Here is a 21647-nt window from a genome sequence, read left to right as displayed (position 1 = left end):
ACTGCATCACTGCTGTCCAGGCTCCTGTATGGAGCCTGTAAGGCACTGCCGTGCCTCAGGAGCTGAATTTTGACTTGTTCACAAGTCGGTGAGATGACCATCTCCCAGCTCCCCTACTGCTGAAGCTTCCAACAACCAACATTCCTCTTTCCATAGTGTTTGCACAGCCCTGGAGTAAATCTTGAAGAAGGGAGACTGCATCCCTCTTGAAGCTTTCAGATATGTGGCATTCCAGACACTGAAAAGCAAAGCACACCTTTCCTCCTTACTTTCGGTTGCCTATTCAGCCTCTAGCATCCTGTCTTTGGCACAGGAAGGCGCACTCTGCACCCTGGGGTCTTTCCCCATTCTCTCCCCTGTCTCCTCTGTGTCTGCTCAATCTGTTCGATGCACAAGGGTCGTGGGAAGTATTGGTTTAGAGAGCTCCACTGAAGCCATGAGAAGCTGCAGAGCTGAAGGCCTGATGGAGGAAGTCTGGGACGTGGCTGTTTCCCCTGCCCGCTCTTGCTGTCATGTTAAGGGTCCAGGAAGGTCCAGTGCTTTTGGTGTTGGGTATTGAGTTTCCTTTGACATCCTCAAGTCCTTCTTTGGGTTGCTCTGAGCAGCCAGGAAAATCCCTCCTCTCTAAGGTCTTGCATCAGGGCCTTTTCCCTACTTTTGTAGAGAAGCGCGGGCAGGTCTGGGATCTCCAAAAGCAGCATGGCCCACATCATGACCCAGGACCGCCAGGAGCTGTATGGGTCTCCCATTCCCACATGTCCTGCTTAAACTGACAATTTCTAACATCATCTTTACAGGCCACGAGTTGGCCATTGTAGAACCGCCTGTTACTCTTTGTTCACTCCGGGACCCAGCTGCTGGTTTGCACTTCAAGGAGTTTAAAGGTTGCTCTGTCTTTCAGGAAGGCTGTTCCTTGTAGCAAGGGAACCTCATTGTTGACATGCTGGGCTTAGCCTACACTCAAAGACCACAATTACTATTTGTGAAATTATTTCAAGCTTTATTTCTGTTTCCTTGCAATTAAGAAAAACCCTGTGTTTGTTTGCAGCTAGTTCTCTAAGAAACTCTCTAAGGAAAGCAGACGGGAGTTGCAGCAGATGAGCTCTAACTTTCAGTTGCTGATTTCAGTAGAACAGAGAAGCTTCTAACAAGAGTGATGGAAGTCCCAGGTGGCTGATGTGAGAAATGGCAGGTTGGGGAGGGGAGGAAGAGTGTCCATACAGTGCTTGAGCTCTGGGACACTGGTTCTCCTAGATGTCCAGACCTCATTGGGAGTCATTCTGGATTGAATACAATTCCAGAATATTGCTGTTGATTACTCTGAAAGCTGGATATTAATAGTAACAATAAAAACCTGTAAAATCAGAAATACTTGTATATTATTTATGTCTCCACCTTTCAGCTACAGTCCCCAAACCTCTCCAATGAGTCATACAAGCCTAGACAAAAATTGCAGGGAGGGACATGGTTTGTGAGAGCTTTTTGCATTTTAATGAGTCCCATGGTATATTTCATGCTGAATCCATGAACCTCAGTTACTGAGAGGAGAATTCAAAGTCAAGATCAACCCACAACATTTTGCTGAGTTTTAATGGGTCCCATTGATAGTTGTTAGCAGTAAAGTGTCTCCAGGGGCTGATTAGAGTGGAAAATTGTCATCACTGATAACAGGTAGGCAGAGGAAACGTGCACATGGCTCTGATGCCACATTAACCCTTGAGGTGTTTTATCAGGCAAAATGTCCAAGCTCTGCCACTGAGCTTCTGGGAAAGGAGATCCTTTCCCCCACATGTTTTCCAGGTCCTTTTGGTGACAATGTGTGGGTGGAGGTGTGCAGTGTTCAGTGCAGGACAATGATATGACACCTTTTGGGGTGTCAGCAAGAGGGACACTGAGGCCCAGTGTCTCCTGACAGGCCTTGGTGGCAGAGACAACAGCCATAGCCAAGAAGATGCTGTCCTGCTCTGGTGTCTTTGAGCCTTGGCAGTGCCTTTGTCTGTCTCCACCAGAGCCTGTCCTATGTTGTCTCATGCCAGCAGCTGTGTCCATGCAGCCTGTAGACACCCACCCTGCTTCCCCACTTTGCTCTCACACGGGATCTCCTTCCCTTCACTGTTGTCTCTGCATCCCCACTGGCTGTTCCTTCCCAAAGCCATGGGATGATTCTTGGTTCCTCCTGGGTGTCCTGTTGCACCACAGCACCAGCCTTCAGGTGTCATTTCTTCATCCTTATGTCCAGTCTGAAATTCTCTAAACTGGGGATTTTGAGGGTTGTTTTGGCTATTCATACTGCCTCCCACTACCAAGTAAAGCTCCTGGCAGTACCACAGTGTGGGGAAGAATATAACCTTGTCTGTCAGGACAAATAGAAACTGGAGGAACTGAGGACAGGGCTGAGGGGAAGGGCCTTGGTGCTACGAGGGATGCCATATGAGGCAGTGGTGCAGGGTCATGTGAATAATGCCAGATGCCTGTGGGGCTGCATTAGCAGTAGCATGGCTAACCAGAGGAGGGGAGCTGTTATCTGTCTCCAAGGGGGACTTTTCCTGAAGGCAGTGGTGGCACTCAACTTTGGGGGAGCATGTATGATACCCAGGTGTCCTAGGTGGTTGCCAACAAATGTGAAGGGCCTGATTTTCCTGTTGGTTCCCTCGTAAATATGCAAGGAATGTGGCGGTTTTGCTGGATACCTCAGGCATCTGACACGGCCGAGTAGACCTGTTTTCCTTGCATGAAATCAAGTGTCTGCACAGAATCATGCAAGCTCTTTGCAATGGACATGGATCTCCTCATTGCTCTGTCAGAACAAGTGGACATTTGCACCTGTCTTGGAGCAGCTCTGTCCAACGTGGACTGCCTCCCCCTTGGAAAAATTCCAAAGGGGTGAGTGTGTGCGCACAGCTGATTCACTTCTCCCAGTGACTGCAGTGGGAGCTCAGAAAAACAGCTCCCATACAGGCAGCCGTTTTGTGCACCCCCGCAGCTGGACAAAGGGAATCCTCCTCTGAGTTTATAGAGTGCACAAGAGCAAACTGAATCCTCCTGTGCTCCTGGAGCTTCTCAATGGGCATTAGCTGTACTGCTGAACTGCTCTAAACCACCTCCTGAAGCATGAGGGTGTTAACTCCCTTCTTGCCCCTGTGCAAGTGTTCTGAGTTCTTATGGGATGGAAGCAGAGGCTTCAACAGCAGGACATGTCCACTCTCCTAGACAACCATCCTCTGATGAGGCCAGCTGCATGCTGGTTTCATTCCACGGACTCTCTCTCTTTACATCAGTGGACCTTTGCCAGGGATGACCTTGCTGCCTTGCAGGAACTGTCAGCCCTGGAGCCCCAGAAATGCCTGGAGGCTGCGCAGGGGACAGAAAATGTCCCATCTGCAGCTGGGTCCCTGCTCCTGAGCTGGGCCTGGCTCCTGGGACTGCGGGAGCCCATGGCAACCTGGCAGGCGCTGCAGAGAGACAGCTCTGCCCAGGAGCAGCTCCTCATAAAGGAGCACCAAGACTCAGGGCACTGCCCGCAGGCACCAGGCTGGGATGAGTTGCTCCTAAGTGAAAGACAGTTGGGAATGGGAGGACGGCTGAGCTCACTGCAGGCAGAAACCTCCCCAGCCCTTGACACGGTAAGTCTCTGGCTGCAGGGCTACACTGCTGCGGTTCCTGGAGGGATCTTCTGAACCTGGCGCCTTCAGCAGCTGATTGAATTTGTCAGGGTGGCTCTCCCAGCTTCCCCTGTTTGGAGCTGGTCGTGCTTTAGAGCAGGGACTCCCAGTCACACATTCACAGGGGTCACGGCTGCCTTCACCCACCCCTCTGCCTGCAAACACAGCCAACATCCCCTCCCCGGCCTCAGCAAGGTTTGTCTCACCTGCTCTTTTGCACCTGCAAACACGGAGGTGCCCTGGGCAGGGTCCTGCCCCTGGCAGGTGTCTACAGGGCAGAGCTGAGCAACCAGCGGGTGCGATGGGGTCTGGAACATGGACAGGGCAGAGACGTGGGGACAGAGAAGCAGCTCCTGCAGGGATGGCTCCAGGCAATGGAATCATGGTGAGAGGAAACTGCCTCCTGCAGCGCCCCTTCCCACCAGCGCAGCCCTCTGCACTCCAGGCCATGGGGGCCAGGGCAGGAGTTGTCCCAGAGCAGCTGGATGTCCAGGAGAGGAGACACATCTGAGTGCCCCTCTGTCCCTGCCAGGCCCTGCCTCCCTCGGCACAGCTATCATGGTGTTACTCCATGATCCCACCTGCCCACGCTGCCCTTCTCCTTCCCTTGGACTCTGTGGACAGGGGGTTTCTGATGCAGGTCAGACACTGGCCCTGTGGGTCCTGCCATGCAGATGGGTCCTGGACTGTGAGGTGCCTAAGTGCCCTCTAAGCTGTGGGGCTCAGGGCAGTGCGGTTGGAGGAGCTTGGAATGAGCCACCTCTCTCATCAGGACACCCCATCCTCAGGACGTCCTGCCATCCCCCTGGGTGCCTGTCTGGGCTGCAAGCTGCCCTCCGGAAGAGCTCAGCTCCCCCGTTACAGCAGGTGCTGTCTGGGTGCCCCAGGGAGAAGCCTCTTGGAACCTGAGGTCACAGAATCGCTGCAGGGAGGTGGATGTGGGCAGCTGGCAGGAGCCCAAGGTGTTGCTGGCTCCAAGGGGAGGGCGGAAACCTGACTGACATCCCCTCCAAAAGAGTGCTGGTGGACATGATGTAAAGGAATCCTCTGCTCCCCATGGGGTCATTTAATTGAGGGGTAACATGAGTGCAAGTGTCCTACAGCTCCAAGGTGAGAGCACAGGGCAATTGGGACCAAGGCAGATGGAGAGGCCAGCTCTGCTCCCCCAGTATCAAGGCCAAGAGCTGAAGCCATAGATCTCAAGGATGGTCCTGCTAAAATGCGGGGGAGGCAATGAGTATGTGTTTGGGCATGGATATGGGAAAGTTTTGCTCAGAGAAGTTTTCTCTAACTCGTCCATGTCTTTTCTTCCTCAGATATTGCCCCTATGCTGCAAAGGAACAAATGTCCAACAGCAGCTCCCTCAACGAGTTCCTCCTCCTGCCATTCGCAGACACACGGGAGCTGCAGCTCTTGCACTTCTCGCTCTTCCTGGCCATCTACCTGGCTGCCCTCCTGGCCAATGGCCTCATCATCACAGCCATAGCCTGCGACCACCACCTCCACACCCCCATGTACTTCTTCCTCCTCAACCTCTCCCTCCTCGACCTGGGCTCCATCTCCACCACTGTCCCCAAATCCATGGCCAATTCCCTCCGGGATACCAGGGCCATTTCCTACTGGGGATGTGCTGCACAGCTCTTAACTTTTACCTTTTTCATGTCAGCAGAGTATTATCTCCTCACAGTCATGGCCTATGACCGCTACGTTGCCATCTGCAGACCCCTGCACTATGGGACCCTCCTGGGCAGCAGAGCTTGTGTCAAAATGGCAGCAGCTGCCTGGGCATCTGATTTTCTCTATGCTCTCCTGCACACTGGGAACACTTTTTCCCTACCCCTCTGCCAAGGTAATGAGGTGAAGCAGTTCTTCTGTGAGATCCCCCAGATCCTCAAGCTCTCCTGCTCACGCTCCTACCTCAGGGAAGTAGGGCTTATTGTGGTTAGTCTTTGTTTAGCTTTTGGGTGTTTCATTTTCATTGTGGTGTCCTACGTGCAGATCTTCAGAGCTGTGCTGAGGATCCCCTCCGAGCAGGGCCAGCACAAAGCCTTTTCCATGTGCCTCCCGCACCTGGCCGTGGTCTGTATGGTTGTCAGCACAGCAATGTTTGCCTACCTGAAGCCCCCCTCCATTTCCACCCCAGCTCTGAATCTGGTTGTAGCTGTTCTCTATTCAGTTCTGCCTCCAGCACTGAACCCTCTCATCTATAGTATGAGGAACAAGGAACTCAGGGATGCACTGAAAAAAATGATTCAATTGGTATTATTTCAGCAGCAATAAGCTGCCCATCCTTCTACTCAAGTGATATCTAATTTCTCTCAGACAAACTCCTGTGATTTTGGCATTCTTGCTTTAATAATGAGGTTTGTGCACAAGTTTCTGAATTCATCCCACTTCTCCAGAGGTGTTAACCGTGTCTTTCTGACCCATAGGTCTTCTTTAAATGTGTCTATCATTGTGTCAGAGTTGTCGTTCCCCTAATTAAAGGGTATGTTTTCATTGCATCTTGTGGATTGGGCTCTTCTTCCAAAGCTGGTGCCAAGAATTGCTCCATGACTTTCAGCCTGAAAGATGCTTGTTTCTTTTCTGGGGCTCTTCATGGACCCAAGGCAGTGATCTCCTGGGGGGGATATGTTAGGGAATAAGGACTGGAGTCAGTTCTCACTTGTGAGTGCTCAGTGCTCCTGATAGTGATGAATGGCCAAGTAGTATCTGCCTGGGACTGTCCCCCGTATGGTGGCCTATGACCACATTGGGGACGTTGTAGGCACAGGGAAAGGAGCTTCAAGAGCTGCCCATGATAGCTTATACCTGAAGTCATGGTCTGGATCTAGGGACACATGAACACAACCTGAGACATTTTATATGCCCTGTGATTGCTCAGAGCATCATTCACAGATAGAAGCCCCTTGATATGGTGTTCTCAGGTACAATGATGCCTGTCCAGCTGGGTCTGTGTCCAACCATGAGCACAACAACTGAAGAGTCACCCTGTGACCCCAGAGCACCACAGCCCACTCACTCTGCAGAGCAGCACCAGCATCTCGGGGTCCTGCAGGGAGTACCGGGGAGGCTCCAGGAGCTTCCAGGCAGACCATAACTAAGGAATTAAGCTGGGGAAGGGTTTTCCAGGGAGCAGGGATATCCCTGGGGAAGGGGAAAAGGAGCAATTGTGCCCTTAGAAGGAGGAATAAATGGGGAAAAGAAATATGTTTCTGTGCATGTCTGCTAGGGGCTGGCTGCTGTGTCCCTGGCAGCAGGAGGTGCCAGCAGAGCCCCAGGGCAGGGAGCCTTGTGCTGTGATGGAGAGAGGGGCTGGCATGGGGGCTGCAGGCAGCCTGGGGTAGGGAAGCTCTGGGATACAGGAACAAGAGGCACAGAGTGTCACTGTCCTCTGTGTCCTTATGGGGCCAGTTCTAGCTTGGAGCCTGATGGGGCACCTGACACACACAGCCCTGTCCCCTGGAGCTGCTGTGCCCACAGTGGGGCTGGGCTGTGGGGTGAGTGCCCTGCGGGGGGCACTGCTGTGGGGCCACCCCCAGCCTGGTCTGCTCTGCTGGATGGGCTGGGAGAGGGCAGGGCAGGTGGGGAGAGCTGGAGAGGGGCTGGGCTGGGCTGGAGAGGGTCCGGAGAGGAAAAGGACGTTTGCTGAGCTGGGTCTCCTGGGTTGCATGGCCTGACTGTGAAGGGGCCATGGGGCGTTTGTCACAGACTGGTCTCTCACTTTGGCCATTTCCAGCACTCGTCCAACATCGGACATTCACAGGACTCAGCAGGGGCAGGTTGCTGAGGGTGGCTGCCCAAGCAGGAGGGCTGTGGTGGGCTGAGACACCAAGGGTTGTTGGTGGGTCCATACTTGGGAGACCTTTCCCCATCCTGGAGTGCACCCTGCACCATGAAGTGCCTGCACAGCAGGACCATGGGACACTTGTGGTTCCTTCAGGATTTGAGGCTGCCCTCTTGGTCTGTTTCCTGAAGCAAGAGCCATGCAGAGATGCAGCAGAAGCAGGGCGTCTTCTTTGGGAGAAGCTGAAGAGAGGGCTAAAGCAATGAAGCAGGACTGGGGTGAGTGTGTGCGTGAGGGCTGGTCCCTGCAGGTGGTCATTGGCCACAATGAGCCAGGCTGTTGGGCGCACTCAGCTGCTCCCCGTGTGCCGCGTGACTCCCGCTGGGCCTGGCAGAGCTGCCTTTCAGCTCGTCTGTCAACAACCTCCTTGGCTTCTTCCTTGCTTGTCCCGCTTTGCCAGACACCATCCACTCATTCCCAACTGCGTAAGAGAGCAAGAAATCCCACAGCCTGCCACTGGAATGGATACACATTGCTGGAAAAGAACCATTGTTCCTTTGCAGGCCTGGCCTTGGAGGCTCCCTTCCTTTCCAGAGAGCAATGCCTGCTCTCCTGAGGATGAGCTTGTCCTCTCCTGGCACTGCTGGAGTGCAGGCATTTAGGAGGGGAGCACCTGAGTGTGGAGCAGAGCTGCGGTCCCTTCTGCCTGTGGGAATGCTCTTTGGCTCCATGATGTCCTACCTACTTTTTCACCGCCACAGTTTTCTCCCACAGATACAGCTTGAACGAAATAAATATAAAATAAAGAGGGGAAAAAAAGGTATGAGAGTAAATAAAAGGAAAAGGAAAGGTAAAGAAAGGAAAAAGGAAAAAAAAATAAAAAAAAACAGTGAGAGGAAAAGGAATAAAAGAAAAGGAAAATAAGATAAAAAGAAGGCAAAAGGAGAAGAGAAAGAAAGAGATTAAAAAAGAAACAGAAAGACACAGGAAAAGAAAAGGAAAAAGAAAAAGAAATAGAAAAAGGAAGCGAAGAAGAGGAAGAAGAAAAAGACCAAAAAGGAATAAAAATGGCAAGGAGGAAAAAAGAGAAAAAGAAGAAAAAAGAAAAAGAATAGGAAAAAGCAAAAAGATAGGAAAGGGATTATGGCATTCCCAGGGCCGCGTGTGAAGGGAAGTCCTAGAGGGACTATTTACTGGGCCTCCCTTGCCCCTACGGGCTGGAATCTTACGGCTACACACACACATCTGCAATGGGGATGATTTTTGTCCTTGACCTCACTTGGAAACACGACACAAAACTTAAGAAATGATACAGGAATATATATTTAAAAAATAACAATAAAAATAACAATATAATAAACACTAACAACAACAACAATAAAAACAACATCAATAACACTAACAACAATAATGTCAACAGTATCAACAATAACAAATATTACTATGAAAGTCTCCAAAGAAAAAGCCAAATAAAAGGTTATGGCCGGAGTCCTCGTGCTCAGCGCTTCCCGGCAGCAGCCAGGGTGAAGGGGAGCTTGGCCTGCAAGGGAAAAGGAGGCGTGAGCAGGGCCGAGGAGCGGCTCGGGGGCTCCCGTGGAGCAGAGGCTCTTTGGCGGCTGCGCGGGCTCTTTGGCAGCAGCGCTGCCGTCATTGGTGCCCTGGCAGAGGCTTGGCGTGGCCAGCGCAGCCCAGAGGCCGGCAGAGGGGCTGAGGCAGCAGGTGCCCAGGCCTTGGGCGCTCCTGCGCCCTGTGCAGCTCTGCCCCGGCGCCGCGGCCCGCCAGAGCGCCCGCACACCTGGGCCAGGCTCCCGCGCGGCTGCTCCCCAAAGGCAGCGCGGAGCAGCGCCAAGGGGCCGGGCACAGCCCCAGCTCTGCCCGTGCAGCCGGCAGCAGGGGCCATACCTGGGGGCTGCAGCCGGAGCTCTCCCAATCCATGGGCTCCTCCTGGCTGCAGCCGACCAGGCCATTGGTGTCCCCAGCCTGGAAGAGAACAGGAGACTTTGGTAGGGGCACTGCGTGGAGAGGAGGAAGCACAAGCGCATCCAGTGGCTGTGGGTGCTGTACCTGGCTGCTGCCAGAACTGAGCCACTCCATTGGCTCCGGATCATTCAATGCAGGGCCCTGATCTGTGTGCAGAGCCTGCGAGAGAGAAGGAAGTGTTTCCAGGACAGGTGCCAGAGCAAGGTAAGGCTGGCCCCAGGGTCCCTCTTCCTGCAGCAGGAAGCAGGAAAGCAGGAACGGGCAAGGACCTGCCCCAGGTCTCCCCGTGCAGCGGGGGCACTACCTGGACGCTGCAGGTCGAACTCTCCCATTCCATGGGCTCCTCGACGCTGCAGCCATCCAGGCTCCAGGTGCCAGGAGTCTGGAAAACAGCAGGAGAGCTTGTGGGGACGGTCATGGTGGCAGCGCTGGCTCTGTGTGCGGGGCCTCCTGTCCCCTACGTGTGTGGGGCAGGCGGTGCACAGAGCCAGGGCGCCAGGCTCAGGCAGCAGCCCCCGAGGCCTTGGCCGCTGCTGGCCCTGGCGCAGCTCTGCCCCAGCACCCAGGCCTGCCAGAGCTCCCTGCCACCTCTGCCACCAGCCCTGCGGCTGCTCTCGCAGAGCCAAGCGCCAGCCGTCCCCGTGCAGCCTCTGCCTGTCCGCTGCAGCCATAGCTCTCCCAATCCATTTCCTCCACTCCAAAATTATCCATTTTTCTTTAGTCTCCAGTGACTGCAAGAGAAAAGGAGTCATTGGCATTTGCAGCGCTGAGAGCAGGGGTCTCTGTGTGAGCAGGTGTGAGCGCCAAGTGTCGCGCGGTGGCTTTGGGGCCTCCCCTGGGAGGCATCGCGCAGGCTGCCCTGCAGCCCCGCAGCTCCCCTGCATCTCATGGGCACCACGGGTGGCCCCTGGTGCTGCGCGGCCCTGCTGCTCACCTGGCCTTGCTGCTGCGTGGCCAGCACTGGGGCCACTGTGAGGCGCAGCCCTGGGAAGCATCCGTGTTCTCGTGGCGATAACTGCCCCTCTGGGATGTTCCACTGCTGCGTGGGGGGAGGAGGGCAGCGGCAGGGGCCAGGGGGGTTGCCGTGAGGAAGGGTCTGCGTGTGCTGGACTCCCCCGGCACTGCTGAGCCTGGCGGCAGAGAGCAGTGTGTGGCCTTGGGCTTGCTGGGTGCCAAGGAGGGCTCCTCACGCAGCCCCATGGTGCTGCTGGCGGCTGCCTGCCCAGAGGCTGGGCTCCCCTTGGGGCTCTGCTTCCACCCCTGCAAGCAGCCTTGAACTACTTTCTCTTTCTTCTCTGCTCCCTTCCTGCCCTTACAGCCCAATGGACTCGAGAAAGTTCTGTCTTCCATGATCGAGACGTGTTCCTTGGTAGTGCAATGAGCACCAAGGGCAGTTGTGCCCTGGGGCCAGGTGTGCATGTCCTCAGCAGAGCCCTTGTGAGTTGGTGGTGGCCTGGGACCTCTTTTTGCAGCTTCATCCGCTTTCTGATTTCCTCTGGTTACATTGCTTTGTCCAGGTTGCTGAGCCTTATAGCACATCACTGCTATCTCTCGAGGTGTGTTAACAGCCTCAAGCAGCACCATTTATCTCCCTACTGTATTTATGGGGTTCCCTTTTGAACAGAACAATCTCCTTTCCTTCCAAATGGCCACAAGTGCATGTACTACCCCAAAAGTAGACTTCAAGTCACATAGATATTGGCCCACTTTCCTCCAGGTAACTCCAGAGTCTGTGTGAAAGCAAGCAAATCAGCTTTCTGAGGTGACGTACTTACAGTTCATGGTCCTTGGTTCTTTGTTCACAACATGGAGCTTTTTGTAGATTTTCCATTCATTTTGGTGCATTTGCACCCTGTTGTGGGCCTTCCCCATTCAAAAGCGAGCAGCTTATGACTTTGTTCTTCCCGTAGGATACAAAAGAAAGTGTCTTTAAAATCCAAAAGTGTAAGAGAGAGGCTTAACACAATTTTGATGTTAAGAGTATACAGCTTAGGTACAACAAGATATATATCAAACACTCTTTGAATGATAGCACTTAGATCTCATCCTCTGATCGTCTTGCCTTTAATTCCACTCTTCCTGGTGAAATACCACTGGTCACAGGCCTGCAACTAGATTCAGCACCATTGATAACATCTCTTGAAGCTTGTCCATCCAGCCAGTTCTTGATCCACATGCTCTGCACTTAACCACACCAAACTGCCTGAGCTTCCCAGCATCCCTAGAAGGATGTTATAGGAGATGATGGGAACGAGAAGCTTGTTTCATGGGCCAGCTTTTACAAACAAGTATTCCTGCCTGTTTTTAAGAATTTCAGTTCATCACTGCAGTCAATAGCAGCTTCTCCAGCACTGTGAAAGTCACCTTCTCCGTATATCCTCGACTGTGCCTAAGGCAAAACGAGGAAGCAGGCAAGACTCTTCCTCTCCATGGCTCAGCATGATTCCAGGCAGCTCGTCTCTCCTGCACCTCCAAACACCGCTTTCCAGAGAGGGGCCGAGTGGAGACCCACATGTGTAAAGCTGCTGACGGACAAGCCAGAGCAAGGCGGGTGCTGAGTGAGGGCAGTGCCTGATCAGATAATAAACACGTTGCTCACAAGGCCCCTTGCACCCATGTCACGAGGCAGAGGAGCCGCAGCTTCTCTGAGCAGGATGCGCAGAGCACACCCAAAGGCGTGCAGGAGCCCCTTCATTCACCCCAACCACCTGCAACCAGACCTTGTACTGCAGTGTTAAAAAATCACTCTAAATGGAGCCCATGGAGCAGGCGAGATCCCTTCCCCTCCAGGGGTCTGCAGGATTCCAGGCAGCCTGTCCCTTCAAGCAGCTGCAAAGCACCTTCCCAGAGAGGGGACTATCCAAGACAGCCCTGGTGGCCCAGATGCGAGACAGACGAGCCACAGCTTCTCTGCAAGCAGCCTGCGTGGGGCAAGGGCTTCCCAGCGCCTTTCCTGCCGCCGGGGGCACTGCGCACGCCTGGGCTCTGCAGGCGTCATGCGCGCAGGGAAGGGGGCTCCCAGCACTGGCCCTCACAGCCACGGGGCTGAGCTCGCTGCCCAGCCCTCTGCTCGTGCCTCCCTGCAGGGAACACTGCTCTGCTTCACACTTCCCCTCCAGCATTCCCAGGGCAGTAGCCAAATGCCTGCCGACAATTCCTCACGCCACCAGCCCTCGGCTTTCATGTCCTACCCTGAAAGTCGGGAATTCTTTCCCTTAGAAAGTGAGCATTGTAGCCCAGTGCTGGGCAGAGCTGCAGCAGCTGCAGGTCCCTGCTGCTGCTGAGGGCACATTTGTGCCTGCTCTGCCCTCTGCAGCCCTAGGAAGCCGTGGCAGGGGCAGCAGTGCAGGAGCCGCACCAAGGCTGCTCTCAGCCACAGCACATGGCGCCTGCAAGTTGCGCGGCAGGAAAAGAGAAGGAGCCCAGCAGCACCAGGGGCTCCCAGGCCTCCACCAACTCACAAGGGCTCTGCTGAGGACACGCACACCTGTCCCCAGGGCACAACTGCCCTTCGCGCTCATTGCGCTACCAAGGAACACGTCTTGACCATGGAAAACAAAACTTTCTTGAGTCCATCAGGCTGTAAGGGCATGAGGGGAGCAGGGAAGATCCAGGCTTTCAAGGCTGCTTGCAGAGGTGGAAGCAGAGTCCCAAGGGGAGCCCGGCCTCTGGGCAGGCAGCCGCCAGCAGCACCATGGGGCTGCGTGAGGAGACCTCCTTGGCACCCAGCAAGCCCAAGGCCACGCACTGCTCTCTGCCGCCAGGCTCAGCAGTGCCAGGGGGAGTCCAGCACACGCAGACGCTTCCTCACGGTGACCCCCCTGGCCCCTGCCGCTGCCCTCCTCCCCCAACGGAGCAGTGGAACATCCCAGAGGGGCAGTTATCGCCACGGGAACACGGATGCTTCCCAGGGCTGCACCTCACAGTGGCCCCAGTGCTGGCCACGCAGCAGCAAGGCCAGGTGAGCAGCAGGGCCGCGCAGCACCAGGGGCCACCCGTGGTGCCCATGAGATGCAGGGGAGCTGCGGGGCTGCAGGGCAGCCTGCGCGATGCCTCCCAGGGGAGGCCACAAAGCCACCGTGTGACACTCATGGCTGCAAATGTAAACAATTCCATTCCGTTGCAGAGTCAAGAGAGTGAAAAAAAATGGCTAACCCTGAAGTTGAGGAAATGGAGTGGGAGAGCTCGGTGCAGGTACTGTGCACACAGGCAGAGACTGTGCGGGGACGGCTGGCGCTTGGCTCTGCGAGAGCAGCCGCAGGGCTGGTGGCAGAGGTGGCAGGGAGCTCTGGCAGGCCTGGGTGCTGGGGCAGAGCTGCGCCAGGGCCAGGAGCGGCCAAGGCCTCGGGGGCTGCTGCCCGAGCCTGGCGCCCTGGCTCTGTGCACCGGCTGCCCCACACACGCAGGGGACACGAGGCCCCGCGCACAGAGCCAGCGCTGCCACCATGACCGTCCCCACAAGCTCTCCTGCTCTCTTCCAGACTCCCGGTATTCAAGGCCTGGTTAGCTTGGACAAAGAGGAGCCTATGGAGTGGGAGAGCTCCAGCTGTGCCCTACAGGTATTACTGCTGCTTCCAGCCGCATGAGGGGAGCTGGGCCTAGGCCTGGCCCCTTCTGGTTTCCTGTTTTCCAATACAGGAAGAGAGGTCCTGGGGCCAGAGTTCTTCAGATGTGAGACCTGTCCTGCATACACCTCCCTTTCTCTTGCAGGCTGCTGTCATGAATGGGGGGCCTGCAGAGAACGTGCCAGAGCCCATGGAATGGCTGAGCTATGGCAGCAGCCAGGTAGAGCCCCCGCAGCCCCTGCATGTGCTCGTCTTTCCTCTCCCCCATACATCGTCCCCACCAAGGTCTCCTGCGCTCTTCCAGGCTGGGGGCACCAATGGCCTGGTCGGCTGCAGCACGGAGGAGCCCATGGAGTGGGAGAGCTCCGGCTGCAGCCCCCAGGTATGGCCCCTGCTGCCGGCTGCACGGGCAGAGCTGGGGCTGTGCCCGGCCCCTTGGCGCTGCTCCGCGCTGCCTTTGGGGAGCAGCCGCGCGGGAACCTGGCCCAGGTGTGCGGGCGCTCTGGCGGGCCGCGGCGCCGGGGCAGAGCTGCACAGGGCGCAGGAGCGCCCAAGGCCTGGGCACCTGCTGCCTCAGCCCCTCTGCCGGCCTCTGGGCTGCGCTGGCCACGCCAAGCCTCTGCCAGGGCACCAATGACGGCAGCGCTGCTGCCAAAGAGCCCGCGCAGCCGCCAAAGAGCCTCTGCTCCACGGGAGCCCCCCGAGCCGCTCCTCGGCCCTGCTCACGCCTCCTTTTCCCTTGCAGGCCAAGCTCCCCTTCACCCTGACTGCTGCTGGGAAGCGCTGGGCCCAGGGATGCCAGCAATGACTTCTTATTTGGATTTTTCTTTGGAGACTTTTATAGTGATATTTGTTATTGTTGATATTGTTGATATTACTGTTATTAGTGTTATTGATATTGTTTTTATTGTTGTTGTTGTTAGTGTTTATTATATTGCTATTTTTATTGTTATTGTTTAAATATATATTCCTGTATCATTGTTTAAGTTTTGTGTCGTGTTTCCAAGTGAGGTCAAGCACAGAAATCATCCCCATTGCAGACGTGTGTGTGTAGCCCTAAGATTCCAGCCCCTAGGGGCAAGGGAGGGTGTTGCAGATACTTAGGGTCCGGCAGCCGGAAGATATCGTGCTGTACGGAAAGATAGGGCCCGAGCAGCCTGGGGGTGGTCGCCGTGCCATTCCTGAACCAGGTCACCGCGCCGTTTGAACGGCAACAAGTGGTGCCGAAACCCGGGAATCATCGGCTGGACGGGTGAACGGCGGCCGGAGCGGCTGGACCAGCCCGGTGGGGAGGACCCTCCCGGACGAACAAGGAGGATGGAAGCCCTTGTAAAGGTCGTATCGCAATTACATAAGCATTGGGGGATTGATTGTAAGCCAAATGATTTTACTCTCGCTGTTGCGAGGCTTTTAAAAATTAAGGTTATAGACCAGCCGGTGGATATTCTGAAGTCCCTGAAGCGTGTCCCTGAAGTGTGGGACAAATGTACTAAGGCGTTAGCCGAGGAAATGATGTCTTCGGGTTGTGGGAAAAACCTTAAGGCTTGGGGAAAAGTTGTACAAGCCTTGCAGAAAGCTAGAAAAGAGCAGGAGACCTGGGTGGCCGTAAGGGACTGTTTGTTGGCCACCCCGAAAATGGGAGTCAGGGCAGCCGCACAGACTTTGCACCCCCCAGATGATGGCAATTCTGCTGAGCCTAAAGGTCAGCAAGAGGGTGATACATCCCCTCCATCCCTGAACCCCGTCCCGCTTACAGAGGAGCAGAAATAGCCGAGATCTGTTTGGAGCGAGCTAGCCGGGGAAGCTAGGAACACTGAAAAGAAGTCAGAGCTTGGGGACGTCTGGGCCAGGCCACCACCCTATGCCCCTCAAAATGGCGCCGAGCCGCAAGGGGAAGGGCCGGGCGAGGGTGCCCCCGGCGCGAGTGAGGGGCCGAGAACCAATGGGGGTGACCGGACAGGTGAGGGAAGCGCGAGCGAGGGGCCGAGAACCAATGGGGGTGACCGGACAGGTGAGGGAGGCCCGAGTGAGGGGCCGAGAACCAATGGGAGTGACCGGACAGGTGAGGGAGGCCCGAGCGAGGCGCCGAGGACCAATGGGGGTGACCGGACAGGTGAGGGAGGCCCGAGCGAGGCGCTGAGGACCGATCAGAGCTGCCATTTCACAAAAGGCGCCTCCGCGGGTAGAAGGCGGGGCGAACCAAGAGGGGGGGAACAGCCCGCCCGGAACGGAAGTAGGCGGGACGGAAGTAGGCGGAGCCGCAGCCCAACGAAAAGGTACCGGAGCCCGGAAGTGACCAGTCAGTCGAGTTCCGGTTCCGGATCAGACACTAGTGAGGACGAGTGGCTCACGACTGATTCAAACTTAAGGAAGGAGAAAAAGAAGGTAAACATCCGAATTAAAGAAAAACCGGCCGGGGCAGACATGATTAAACATGTTGCAAAGGAAGAGCATCTGACCCCAATTCAGGTGGCTGTTACCTTCAAAATAAAACTAATGAAAATTGTGAGTTTCTGTTCACAGGACCGGATCATCGGACCCCCCCGTAACCCGTACACCCCGGTGACAGGCGTCCCGCCCGAGCCCGTGAGTTCCACGCTGACCGAATCCAGAAAACAACAAAACAGCCTCCGCAAGAGGGGGCCGCGATGCCTTTGCGTGATCTTAATTTTGCAGCCTGTCACTATAAGACAGGTAGAGTCACACCAGCCCTTTAAATGGGGTACTTGAACAGATCGAACAATCTCGAGCAATTAGTACAAAAATAACTACAGGGTCACCAATTTTCAGTGCCATGCCTTGCCAACTAGTACCCATTGAACCCTGTTCCAAACGCAGCTGGTACAAAAATTTGTTCAGCGGTTCACCGTGGTTAACCACCCTGATATCCACCTTGATAGGGCCGATCACAATGATCATGATGGCACTAATCTTTGGAGCCTGTATATTGAATAAGCTCATGCTGTTTGTCAAGAATCGGCTAGAGAAGGTTAACATCACGTTAGTAGAACACCGGCAACTTCTTTAAGTATATATCCACTCAGTATTACCCCCAAGTTATCCCAAGGTGCACCCTATTCCTACACCCCGGTATTACCTGTCATCCCCTACCTTCTACACGCCTTCTTCTTTGTGCCTTATGTTTTATGTCAAGTTTATGATATATAATTTTAAGATTGGTATAACTATAAGAAGAGAATAAGATAGTAATAAGAATAAGTAAGAATAAGATAGTTTTATTTTAGCTAGTTTTGTTATGCATAGGGAGGGGGAAAGTTTTTGCAGATAGTTAGGGTCCAGCGGCCGGAAGATATCGTGCTGTACGGAAAGATAGGGCCCCTAATAGCCAATAGTGTTTAGTTTATGATGTAAGCAGACGGATGTGACGTTGTAAACCAAGCTATATAACACCTTGTTAGCCATCAATAAACGCCATTTGCCGTCCACCACATTGGTGTCAGCGAGCTGATGGTCTGAGTGGCTTGGGGGTGGTCGCCGTGCCGTCCCTGAACCAGGTTGCCGCGCCATTTGAACTGCAACACACAGCTCCTGTCCCCTCTGCACCTCCTGCTTCTAGTGACAGTGAAGAGGAGGAGGAATGGGACATTTTGTCCCTTTCAAAACAAGAAAAGGAAGCCAGTAGTACAAGGTGCCAAAAGCCCCAAAGCCAAATAGCAGGTTCCACTGCGAGGCCAGGATCGGCGGGAGCATGGTTTGGATTTGGATTTGGATTTGTAATTGTGCCACTGACCACCCAAGACAGAAGGGGATTAAAGAAAGAACTACCCCCTTATTTAGATGATCCTATAGGAATTGGGGAAATGATAACTGAATATCTAAGAAATGCAGATTATACTTGGCAGGTTTGGAATTTTCTTTTAGGAATCCTTTTTGGATCCCAGGGAAAGAGGATAATCTTGCAAAAAGCTTGTCAATTATGGGAGGATGAGCACAGACAGGCAGGCCAAAATGCAGTTTAGCCTGCCCTCAGCAGAGAGGAAGGACATTGGAGGAGGGAATGCCCACAGAGGCCAAGATATGGGTTGGTAGAGGCAGTAGATTCAGAGGCACTCATTTTACAGGAAAGGTCCTTCAAGGTGTCATGACTGCCCTGGGGATTCAGTGGGACTTGCACACCCCTTGGCATCCCCAGAGCTCGGGTAGAGTGGAAAGGATGAATGGGAACATTAAAAAGCATCTTTTGAAATTGGTGTTAGAAACTAAGATGCTGTGGACACGACTTCTACCAGTAGCTTTAGCAAAAAGAAGAGCAAAACCTAGGGGAGACATTCAACTGTCCCCCTTTGAAATCATGTTTGGGATTTCCTACACTGCTAACACCCAACCTGGCAGGGAGGTAGAGATAAGTGATATATATTTAAAACAATATGTGGCCAGAATACTTTCTCTTGTGAAGTCTCTCCAACAGAAGGCCACCTCGCACAGACCTTCCCCTTGGATTTTGCAGTCCATGATATCCAACCAGGGGATTGAGTCTTGGTCAAAGCATGGAAAGAAGCACTGCTGCTGGCAAAGTGGCGTGGACCTTATCAGGTATTACTAACCACAGAAACATCAATCAAGACAGCTGAGCATGGATGGACTCTACTCAGCCCTGGTGAGGCCGCATCTGGAGTACTGTGTCCAGTTCTGGGCTCCACAGTACAAGAGGGATGTGGAGCTGCTGGAGAGAGTCCAGCGCAGGGCTACAAGGATGATCAGGGGCCTGGAACATCTGCCCTTTGAGGAGAGGCTGAGGGAGCTGGGCCTGTTCAGCCTGGAGAAGAGAAGGCTGAGAGGGGATCTAATCAGTGTATATAAATACCTCAAGGGAGGGAGTGCAGAGGACGGGGATGGTCTCTTTTCAGTGGTGGCCACTGATAGGACTAGAGGAAATGGCCGGAAACTGAAACATCAAAAATTCCATAGGAACTTAAGGAAAAATTTCTTAACAGTGAGGGTGACAGAGCACTGGAACAGGCTGCCCAGAGAGGTTGTGGGGTCTCCTTCTCTGGAGATCTTCAAAACCCGCTTGGATGCAGTCCTGTGCCACGTGCTCTAGGTGTCCCTGCGTATGCAGGGGGGTTGGACTAGATGATCTCTAGAGGTCCCTTCCAACCCTAAGCATTCTATGATTCTATGATTCTATGATTCTATGACTCATCATACCAGAGTTAAGATTTCCAGGAGCCCAGAAATCTGGACTTCTCGGTTAAAGGAAGAGGACAGAAAGCCCCGGCTAACTCTCCATAGATCTGTACCGCCGCTGGCTGGGACTGGGTCCGGAGAATAAATGCTGGTTTGCTGGGTCTGTGGGAGTCCAGGAGTGTATGAAGACTACCCATGGGTACTAGACCTATCGAACATAAATTGTTAGTTAGTTCTAGCAGCGCTTAGAAATCATTTACTTTGTACTTAATTATGTCACCCATTTGCATAGCCCAAAATGGTTAAAGTTTTTTTTTTTTTTCTTCTCCTTTAACAACCTACGGGCAAAACCTTGGTAATCACCAGCTTGCACGGTTCACACAGCAGAACTAGAGGGTTTTTAGTTGCTTAGATTGGCTGTGTGTTGATAAATAAACCCCTCCTTTAAATGTTGCTCCTTGTTTGGAAGTTTGTCAGGAGTGGTGGAACCTGGTGGCCCTATGGAGGTGCTGAAGTTTTTTCCCTGGCTCTGTTTTGAAGCCAAGCAGGTTTTCATGCATGCAGACAATGTGTCTATGTGTGTATATGTGTATATACCTCTAGATCAAACAGACATGCACTCTGGGTCCCTGTGCTCTGGCCTTGGACACTCAGCTTTGGACGGCTCAGACCCCGGGTCTCCGCAGTTCCGGGTAGAATTTGAATTTCCTTCTTTTCTTAGGAACCTTCTTCGAGACATTAGTTCAATGAAGACAATTCAATGTCAGCTGGAGAAATGATTCCACCACCTTCAGATGTGTCATCGTCTTCAGATGTGCTTCCATCCTTTTCATTTTACATGGAATTTAACTTTCCCAGGTAGTATAATCCTATATTTCCTATGTCTGGTCAAATAAAACCTTTAAAAAGGAAGTGTAATAGCATATACAGTGTACAGTGCTATGCTACATCTGCAGCTAAAACTCTACAAAGGAACCGTGATTACATTAACTTTAATGTCAGCACTCTAGAAGCAGAGTGACTTTTCCAGAGAAGATCTTCTGCTCTTATAAAAATCCTACCTCTTTTCCGACCTGTCTTGGGATCCCTCTTTCTATTGATTGCTGAGATCTTATCTGCACGCTTGCGCATTTGCAGTGATAAACTACTCTTTACAAACTAATGCAGAGATTCTTTTCTCCCTTCTCTCCCCATCCTCTTTCTTTATGGACGCAATCCCCAGACCTGACAGCAGATGAGGACAAAAGCAATGAGGAAGCGGAAGAAGGTGAGTAACAGCAACCCCGAAGGATCTCCAGGATCTCCGTTGAGGCTGGCTTCTAGATGAGGGTCGCACTTGGTCATAGCTCCCAAAGTTTGGAATTCACTGGCCAAAGTCAGCTGAAGCTGTTGTGAGAATAGGTAGTTAAATGAAACGTGGAAGTTTGGCAGGTTTCACTGATTTTCAGTGGTTTCACTTGGAACAAAATTACAGAGCTGAGTAAATTTTTGTTACAATGCAAAAACTGAAAGGGAAGGATATTAAAAGTGAATGCATTATAAGAACCTTCCTATGTAAATAAACACTAGTAAGATCCATTTTATAGCAGTGGAATAAGAACTTCATTCATAACACAAGTATTCCCACAAGCATTCTTCAAGGGTGGTGGAAATTTCATCTTTAGAAAATGTGAAGCTGCACTGAAATGCCACCATATACATCTTACACCATGCTTCCTGAATTGCTTTTTAGCAATTTTTTGAATGGACAAACTGTTTACAGACTTACTAGGACTTGGGTATTCACTTCAAAACTTACTGAAAATTGTGACTGGGGATTAAAGAGGCAAACAGACTGCCCGATGCCTCTCATCACATAGGCACAACCAAGCTGTCTGTCCTTTCAGCCTTCGTTCCCAAGTTAAGTTTCTGATCACGGGGGAAAAAAAAAAGGTTGGAAAGCTCAGTTAAGTTACAGCCTATAAAATGCCCTGCAGAATGCCTCCGTGTGTTTGTCAGTGTGACGTGACTCGAACTTTGACTCCTCATGACCTGTATTTTTTTCTTAAAATCTCCTCACTTTACAAAGAATGTCCTGTATTGTGTAGCTTAGTCAGCTGTGAAAGGCAAATGTAGCATGTAAGCATTTTCTTAAGTCGACTTAAAGCCCATTTTAGAATATTCACTGATTAAAAGCCACTTCCAGAGTTACCTTTTTAGGGTTTTGAAGCCTTCTAATTTCTAAACCACATTTCCTGGTGGCTGCTTTCTGTGTATTTGTTGCTGTGCCTGCATTGCACGTCATCTTAAGTAGTCTTGTGCCCCTGGAGGAGCTGCTGTTGAAGCACACAGCAATCCTTATTGCCTCCTTTAGCTGGTAACTGGAATTCTTCGTTTGGGATGCTGAACACTTCATTTTGTGAGCAGGCTAGAAAGTTGCCTTCATAGCTTCCTGCGTAGGTCCAAATTCCTTTTTTTTCAAGTAGAGCAGAAAAATTGGATCTTTGGCGTATATGCAGTGCCTTG

At 52.8% G+C, this 21647-nt stretch overlaps 2 pseudogenes; one reads left to right on the top strand and one right to left on the bottom strand.

Annotated features, from left to right (window-relative positions):
- The window catches only part of LOC148594213 (antigen WC1.1-like), a 382286-nt pseudogene that overhangs the window by 22943 nt on the left and 337696 nt on the right, over nucleotides 1–21647 (bottom strand).
- Nucleotides 5007–5967, top strand: LOC148594223 (olfactory receptor 14A16-like; annotated as a pseudogene).

The sequence above is a fragment of the Tinamus guttatus genome, unplaced genomic scaffold (assembly GCF_059628265.1).
Source record: "Tinamus guttatus ecotype Peru unplaced genomic scaffold, ASM5962826v1 Tinamus_guttatus_pri_ptg000282l, whole genome shotgun sequence".
NCBI lineage: Eukaryota > Metazoa > Chordata > Aves > Tinamiformes > Tinamidae > Tinamus > Tinamus guttatus.
Note: the sequence above shows the minus strand (reverse complement) of the source record. Positions and strands in the feature narration are given on the sequence as shown.